Genomic DNA, 8,669 nt, shown 5'->3' on the forward strand with positions numbered 1-8,669 from the left:
CAGAAACACTACCGAACTTACATAGTAAGTCAATTTTAAGGTTAATTTTACTTATTCAGCAGGACTTACAAATTACTTGTCTCTTGACTCCTTTGGAGACATTAAAAGATCTCTGTCAGTTCTTTATGGATAATTATGACATTAAGGCCATGCCATGCCACTGTATTTCACCATAAACCATTAGTTGTATCCTGCTATGGGAATTTAAACTAAAAGAGGGACTAATGGCACACAGCCTGCTTCTCTTTGGAGCAAAGGAGAAGGCAGACCATGTTGTTCATAGGCACCAAGGATGCCAAGCTGCTCTGAGTGACTGTGCTGAAAACACACCCTCCCAGCACTGGGGAGAAGGCAATAGGCAGGAAACACTTGCAGCTGAGTGGTACTCAGCCCTCCTCTTCCTCTGAAATTGGTAAAACCCTAAAATAGACCCATTGAAAAACATGTGATCTCATCTAATTCACATTTTGAAATTAGTTAAGCATACATAGGGCAACTAGAATATGTACTGCAGAACCACAGAATCATGGAATGCTAAGGGTTGGCAGCAACCCTAAAGACCATCTGGTCCCAACCCACCTGCCATAAGCAGGGACACCTTCTACTAGACCAGGTTGCTCAAAGCTGTATCCAACCTGGCCTTGAACAGCTCCAGGGTTTGGGCATCCATAACCTCTCTGGGCCACCTGTTCCAGTGCCTCACCACCCCCACAGTAAAGGATTTCTTTCTAATATCTAAATTAAAATTCCCCTCTTTCTGTTACACCCATTCTCTCTTGTCCTATCACTGCAATTCCTGACAAAGAGTCCCTCTCCTGCTTCCCTGTAGGGCCCCTTCAGATACTGGAAGGTTGCTATGAGTTCTCCATGCAGCCTTCTCTTTGAACTGAACTGCCCCAGATTTTTCAGCCTGCCTTTGGAAGGCAGGTTCTCCAGTCCTGTTATCAACTTCATCACCTCTCTGGATTTGCTCCAACAGTTCCATGTCCTTCTTATGTTGGGGTCCCCAGATCTGGATGCAGCACTGCAGGTGAGGACTCACCAGAGCAGAGTAGGGGGGGAGAATCACCTCCTTTGACCTGCTGGTCATGTTCCTTTGGATGCAGCCCAGGATTTGGTTTGCTTTCTGGGCTGTGAGTGCACATTGCCAGCTCATGTTGAGTGACACCTCCCAAGCATGTCAAGGACCCTCTGGATGGTATCCCTTCCCTCCAGCATGTTGACACACAATATTGTGCGCCGCACAATATTAATGAGTTCTACCTCACTAGCAAGTTATTACACCTACCAGGAGCATCTGTCCTACAGCGTGACAAATTATTTATTCAGCAGAAAAACTATTGTTTCTCACCTCATCAATTACTGGAAAAAATGTTTACATGTGCTCATCTATTTTTATACAGCTCTGTTGTCAGTCTTAATTATGTTCTAATTCTTTCCATTGCTAGCAAGCCTTATCTATTTATCCACTTGCAGCAAGAGGGAAGTTGTTTCAGAACCTGTAAAGCACTGACTGTTGTAATTAATATTGTGAATGTGTATTTTTCTTTACTGACTTGCAAATCTCCCAGTGGGTTTCCTCCCTGCCTGTGTCGTACAATCAAACCTAATGGGATTTATTTATCACATGTTCTGCCACTGTTTTTTTTCATATTTGTTTCCACGAATCTATTATGCTTGGAGAGCTTCAGAAGCAATGATTATAACTAACTTTCAGTGCCATTCTCATCAATGATAAATGTGAATTGCCGTATGTCACCATTATTATGGATTATTTATGCACAGAAAAAACTTACGACTACTTTGAATTACTGATGTCCTTGATGGACAGCTAGTAGTGCTTTGGGATGATTACAAAATGCTTTTCTGTAATCACCAAAATGTTCTTCAAAATTGCTGGTTTGTAATTTGTTTTCCATTTTTGCCATTGTGGTCTCTTCAAAACAGGAGGCTGACAATGAGAATATCTAGATTTCATATCTGTCTGTCCACACCCAATAGTACCAACCTTGCAACTGATTTTCATGGTGCTACTGGATGACATGAGATGGAAACCTAATCTCCTTATTGTCTTTGCAGACTGGAAAAGAGCAGGGAATATTTTGAAAAAAAAAACCATACGTATGACTGCACACCTCAAGCCTGATGAGAATTACCAAAGTTTGTGCTGACTCTAAAGGGAGTTTTCCTTGAGTCAGTAAGCTTACTTTCAAACCATGTCTTGAGGAGCTGAGGACTTTTTGTATTTGTGAAGTACTATATCCACATTTTAGGGAATTCTGGAATTAGTGACACAGACCTATGACACAGCAATCTGAAAATAAAATAAAATACAGACAGAGGACACTGGACATCACCTAAAATAGCATTAGTGCTTTTCTCTTTAAGTGATCCACAAATCAGATTTGGAAGATGCAAAACAAAACAGACAAAGAGAAAAGAAGAGAAAATAGCCTTGGCGATACTAAATAAGTATCATGCACGGCTAATGAAAGAACTTGCTAGCAGAAATAAAGAATACAAATGAGGTGATGAAAAAGGAGAACATTAAGTATCATCTATGTTTTAAAACCACCAGGTTCTACTCTACGTGGCTTTAGCCATAGAAGTGTAATGAAAACTATGAATTATTATCAAATATGCACAAGCAAGTTTTCTGGCAAACTCTATGTTCAGCTACATAGAGATATGTCTGGAAAGGATGTTACAGATTTTTTAAAGAAATATAGCATTTGGTAGTCTTTTTTTTTTTTTTTAATTCAGTAGATTGTTCCAGTGCTTGTTCTTTCTGATATCTGACAAAGATACCACTAACACCATGCAGGCAGAAAGCTGGGTGAGCAGAGCCCAGTTTTCATAAGGTATTTGGGCAGCAAGAAACAAATTCCTGCCATTCAGATGCATCTTGCATTGGCATTAATCAGCACTTCCATCCTTGAAGGCACTTCCTTCTATTTTCTTTAAAGTGTGATCTTGAAATTCTGGGCTTGGTGGTTTAATCTTTGACTGGCAGTTATGGACTGTGTTGGCAGGAGAACAGGCTACTCATACTCATCTCTTCAGCTTTGAAGTGGCTTTTAATCTATATACTTTTGCTGGAAGAAAGATCTTTCTGTTGTGTCCTGCCACTGATGTTAAGCATGCAAGGAAACTCAGCCATGGGCTTGTACACTTTTATGTTTTATTTTCTCTTGGTAGAGGGAACATTAAAAGCTGGACTCCGGCTCCAAGGAAAATATAGGTAGAAAATACAGGGCAAGATTGGCCCATATTTTCCTCTTTGCACAGCAAATATAAATATACCCCAGATGTAATACCCCAGGCACCAAATAGAACCAGATGCGCTTAGAGCTGTGACTGGTGAGAAAGTTACTTTGTATGATCCCTTCACATAAAACAGCTAAAATTAATATTATGAAATTTCCATTACATTTTAGGAGCCTGGATATAAAAGCTGTTCTATTTCTAAAATTCTCAGCAGATTAATATTTTTGTAATCATTTGCCCAAAAAGATTAATTGCCCCATCACAAAAAAAAGGGTGAGTAAAATTATAAAAAAATCATTATGCTAGTGTAAAAGGTACTCTTCAATAAAAATAATTATTTTTCTAAATTATTTATATTGGCAACAAATATAGCATAAGTGACTCCCTATAATAATTTATTTAAACTTTCTGTGATTTTGTGTGTGTTGTGTGTTAAAAAGGGGAGTATACCAAATTAATGAGCATGATTGCCAGGAAAAAGTTAATAGAAAATCCATAAAGAAACCAATTTCTGAAATTATTGCTTTCTTAGCTTTTCATGTTCTCTCTCATAACAACTTCAGATATTAAGCGGATTACGACTCGAAAAATTTACCTAAGGCTTTATCCAGTAAGAGTATCTCAATGAAAGACATACAACAAAAGCAATGAGTAAAGAAGCCTCAGGCTGAATATTTGCACCAGATTCTTGGGGACTTATTGGCAATTTCTTTATTTTAGAGAGAAGATCTGGTGATTTTACTAACTCATAAAAATTGCCTAGAATATTTTGAAAAGTCAGATCTGATTACAATATTATAACTAGTAAAGTAGATTTGAGGGGGAAAAAAATCCCTTATTCCTAACTTACAGGGTCACAGGGAGCGGATCTTTCATCCTGCTAGCAAATCCACAAAAATATATGCAATTCAGATGTGATGGATTTCAGATATCTTGGATATATCTGCTGTACATCACAGCAGAACCCCACACGAGGAGCTGTGTGGGAATTCAGAGGCAGCTGCTGCATGCAAAGGATTGTGCAGCATAGCAAAAAAGTATTTCCAGCTTCTGAAGGCAGGGCAGGTATGATCTTCCCAGCAGCACACTCCAACTGGGAACCCTGACCCCTCAGCATGGCAAACTTCCTTAATTATGGTACTTCCATGGCATGTAAGTGTTGCCTCCAGTTCTGGAGTTACCTTTTTGTCAGCTACTTTGGGAGGTTTTATATCATTTTGCAGGTGAAAGATGTAACATCTGACATGGACAGAGGTGTCTAGAAGCAAAATAGTCATCCCCAAAAAGAGCAATTTATTTTAATTTCTGTGCAGCTCCATTTTCACCACTGGTGTTCTTGAATAAGCTTTCTGCTTCTGGACACAAACATGCTTCCCACCATGCTGCTCAGCATTATGCCCAATTCTTATGCCCAATTGATCCAGAAAATAGCCCTTCACTTGGCTTGTTTGGAAGGCTAGCAGAACAAACTTTATACAAACAGTAGATATGGTTACTGCTTTCTTTGAAAACATAAACAGAAGAAAAACCTCCAGATTTTACATAATAATGCAATGATTGCAAGACTTTCTCAGGATAAGCAAAAAGGACTCTAATTATTTCTTCTGCATAAAGGCATTTAAATCCACATCTTTAACCTTCCTGGAGAGAGCCTATCACTCCAGTGTTCAAGTAAGCCCGGTTCAAGCAAGTCACACTCAGAGATCACTTATCCTAGCACTTTACTGGACTCCAGGGCACTGCCCTGGGATTTTATCTGTTCTCTAGGAAATATTACTGAGCTATATTTGTTGCTCTCACTTACATGTTTGTGCACAAGAGGTTTTACACCTGAGTTTTATAAATAGCAATACACTCACATGGGTGCTTAGCAAGTTCACCTCCCTTGCCATTAGCATAAAGACTTTTACTGAAAACAGGTAAATGACCTGTTTACCCCCAGAGCAAGTACTGAGCTTGTCAGGAAGTTTTGCCTTCCTATTGCATAAAGGGTTTCTTCAGAGTCAATTAGCTGCTGACTTCCAGCTGAGCTACAGTGTCACAGAAGGGCACTCGAAAGGCATCTTTATAACGCAGAGATTAACCTGTATCAGGCAGGATGCAGGAGAACTGGATCCCAGCACCAGAGAGCTGTGGTAAGTATTTTGGAAATTATTCTGGCTCAAGCCCCTACTAGCTACATGGGAAAGAAAAACCAGTTTGAAGCTTAGCTAGACTAAGATGTACCTACAACATGTTTTATTGTTTCATTTCTCATACCTCTTTCCAGAAATACTCACTGATAAAAATTTTAGTAATAACATTTTAGCACAATAAATTAGTTTTCTTTTTAACTGAAAGCAAGATTGAGCAAAGACAGATTTCAGGATAGCTCACAAACCTGAAGCAGCATGTCCTCGCTATGTGGCAAATCCTTCAGTGTATGTCAGTCTATTTGTACATTCCCTAGCACTCGAAATATCTCCTCTAGCTCATAAGATTCAGTTTGCTAACCAGAAAAAAACAGATTCCAGGTAGGAGGTTAGTCCTGCACTATTGATGTTAATCTGAACCTTCCCAGCAGGCATCAGGAATGAGGAGATGACATAAAACTTGGGGGAACACCTAGGTTTACGACAATCTCATAGTCCAGCAGGTGTTAAAGAACTCTAATGGAATCCCAGTTCTTCCTACAGAATTAAAGATTCATGAGGTACGAAATGGACAGAGGGAGAAAGAGAGAAAATATCCCTGCCTTAGTGATTATGCATTTCCTTGGTACAAGAATTCATGAGTTCCTGCCCCAAGGACTGTTTATGTATTTTAAACAATGACAGTTTCAGTAAAAAATCAAAGTACAGAAACAAATTACATCTGATCATTTCTACAGATATTTATTACTGATAGACATTATCAGTCTAAGTCAGCAAACATTAGGTTGACATCATCTGCTTTCACATTCTTTACCAAGTTTTCTTGTTTGGCATGCAAGAAGGCAAACCATCAAGGATGCTGCAACACGCAGAAAATTCCTGCTAACTCAGTTCAAACAGAGTAATTAACAGAATTAATCAATTTCAATTGAATGAGATCAAAGAAATCTCCTATCAGTTGACTGTTTAGAATAACTCAAAGAAGATTAATTTCTATCCTAGTGTTCTCTTGATCCCAATAGGTTGTTGATGACAGGAGAGTAGAAAGTAAGCTTTTTATCATCAATCACTTTCGTTATTACTTGGCTACCTGCTGTGTACAAGGATCCACACATTCTTCTACTTTTAAACAAGAAAGCAACCTGTCAATAAGTGCTGAACCACTTGCCATTCAAAATGACCACTTAGGGAAGAACCTAACCATAGTGGCTGCTGTGTAGAATATTTAACAGGAAGCTATATATGGAAAACCACAACTCATACTTCAAGTGTTCCAGCCAGCCATGTTTCTCTCAAAGTAAGTAACATTGAAGCTGATTACTGATGTCTTAACTGCAATGTATGCTCAATATACCACTTGCACATACCAGACATCTGTTTTATCTACATACAACTGCACTTACACCCCAGCTATAAGCTCTAGTTATTTCTTATACAGAATGTATAATATCAGGCTGGAGGGTCACCAGCTTGTGAAAGGAATTACATGGTGTAGTTGCCTTCAATAAGAGAGGACAAGGGTAACTGACCCTGTCTTTCTTCCAGTCCAGATTCACATCTCATCAGTTACTGTGCATTGATGCAGCACATTTTATTTACATCACTAAAATAAAATCAGCCATCATATCTGTGTTATGGTCATTATCTCTTGTGATTTCACTTCAGCTCTTCTGGGCTTCGGGCTCTGCACTGATGCTCTGCACTGATGTGTTTAGTTTTAGTTAAACACAGCAGATGCAGACTAAAGTTCCTGAGTTCCTGTGTTCCCTGTGTGGGGAAAGTCAGTCACCCACGAGAGGAGCTCACAGTGGTCTTCCAGGAACTGCTAGCAGCTAGGCACTGAGCAACACCAAGGAAAGGAAGTGTACTAAACCCCATCAGGCTCTGGGATTTAAACCTCTCAAGGGAGGAAGTGTCCACACTTCAGATTTCAGGTGTTGTTTTGGTGGGCTTTTTTTAAGTGCTTAATGAGGACAGAGTAAAAAATGGGAAAAAAAATGGAGGGAAAAGGGAGAGAAAAAAGCTACCACTTAGTGCAAGCCAGTGGCTGAAACATCCACTCAGGAGACAGGAGAGGAGATCTACGCTCACATCTTCTGTCTCCCTGTGAATGTTCTAACCAGCAAGCCGTTGGGTGGAGTATTCTTAAGCTCCAAATATTTAGCAATCTGCTTATGATTTCAGCAATGAAGCATTTTCTATTGACACCCATGTCCTAACAGGCAAAAACTGAACACTTCTATTCCATTTTCATGTGTACCTTACTCAGGCGAGTTCCCATCGACTTCAAAGGAAGCCTGGAAACTTGGAGCAGTCAGTTCTCACATTCTGTGTGTCAGTCACTCCCCTGCATGCCTTGGCACGCCCCAGGGTCCTGCTGCACGGATCCTGCAGACCAACGCCCGGCTGCAGCGTGATGTGGCTCATCTTCCAGCTGGGCCTGGGCTTCCCTTGCCATGGGAACTGGGTCTGCAGGATTCAGGATTGGTGCACACCTGGGTCTTGCCCCAGTACAGCAGTGATAGTCAGGCTGCACCTGCTTCTGAGCACCAAGAAACAGGAAGCACTTGCACATACCATGGCACAGGAGTAGCCTGCCCACTTAAGAAGTTGCCATGGGTGTTCAGCAGAGCGCAGGTCTTAGAAAGTACTCGCTGCAGGAAAGGACAAAAGGCAAATACTAATACAAACTGTGCCTGAAAAAAGTGTACGCGTCTTGGGTTTGGATACAGCAGTACTATGATAGAAACCACTTACCCTTCATATTTAAAAACAGTGTATGAATCAAGCCAAAACACAGTCACAAGTATGTGAATGCATACTTGTTTAGAATGCCAATTATTGAAATTGAGTTAGTCGTTCATTCAAAGTGAGTTATTCATTTCTTCCTTAACATAAATTTTCTCTAGTACAGACTACCAAGTTTAGGTAGTAAGATGGCCTCTTTACAATAGCATATATATGCTAAACGTTGTGAAGTGCTCTCTGTTTCAGTAATTCTTTGAGGTGAAAAAGTACTGTTATGTCAATTTTTATCAAGAGGATCTAGAAAAGAGTGACTTGAGGACACCATATAAGGAATTTCCTTTGACAGGTTGGGGTTTATCTCCTTGTGTGGTAAATGTGCAGTGAGAGAACTGGGCCATTTTTTTCCTTTGTTACAGACATTTGTTTCTAAAATCTCCAAAACATATAAAGGATATCATGATCATGGATAGAAAGTTTCTTTCATCATGGACATCTTTAAATATTTGTGATTTCCATTCTACA

This window comes from Vidua chalybeata, chromosome 3, assembly GCF_026979565.1.
Source record: "Vidua chalybeata isolate OUT-0048 chromosome 3, bVidCha1 merged haplotype, whole genome shotgun sequence".
NCBI classification, from domain to species: Eukaryota; Metazoa; Chordata; class Aves; order Passeriformes; family Viduidae; genus Vidua; species Vidua chalybeata.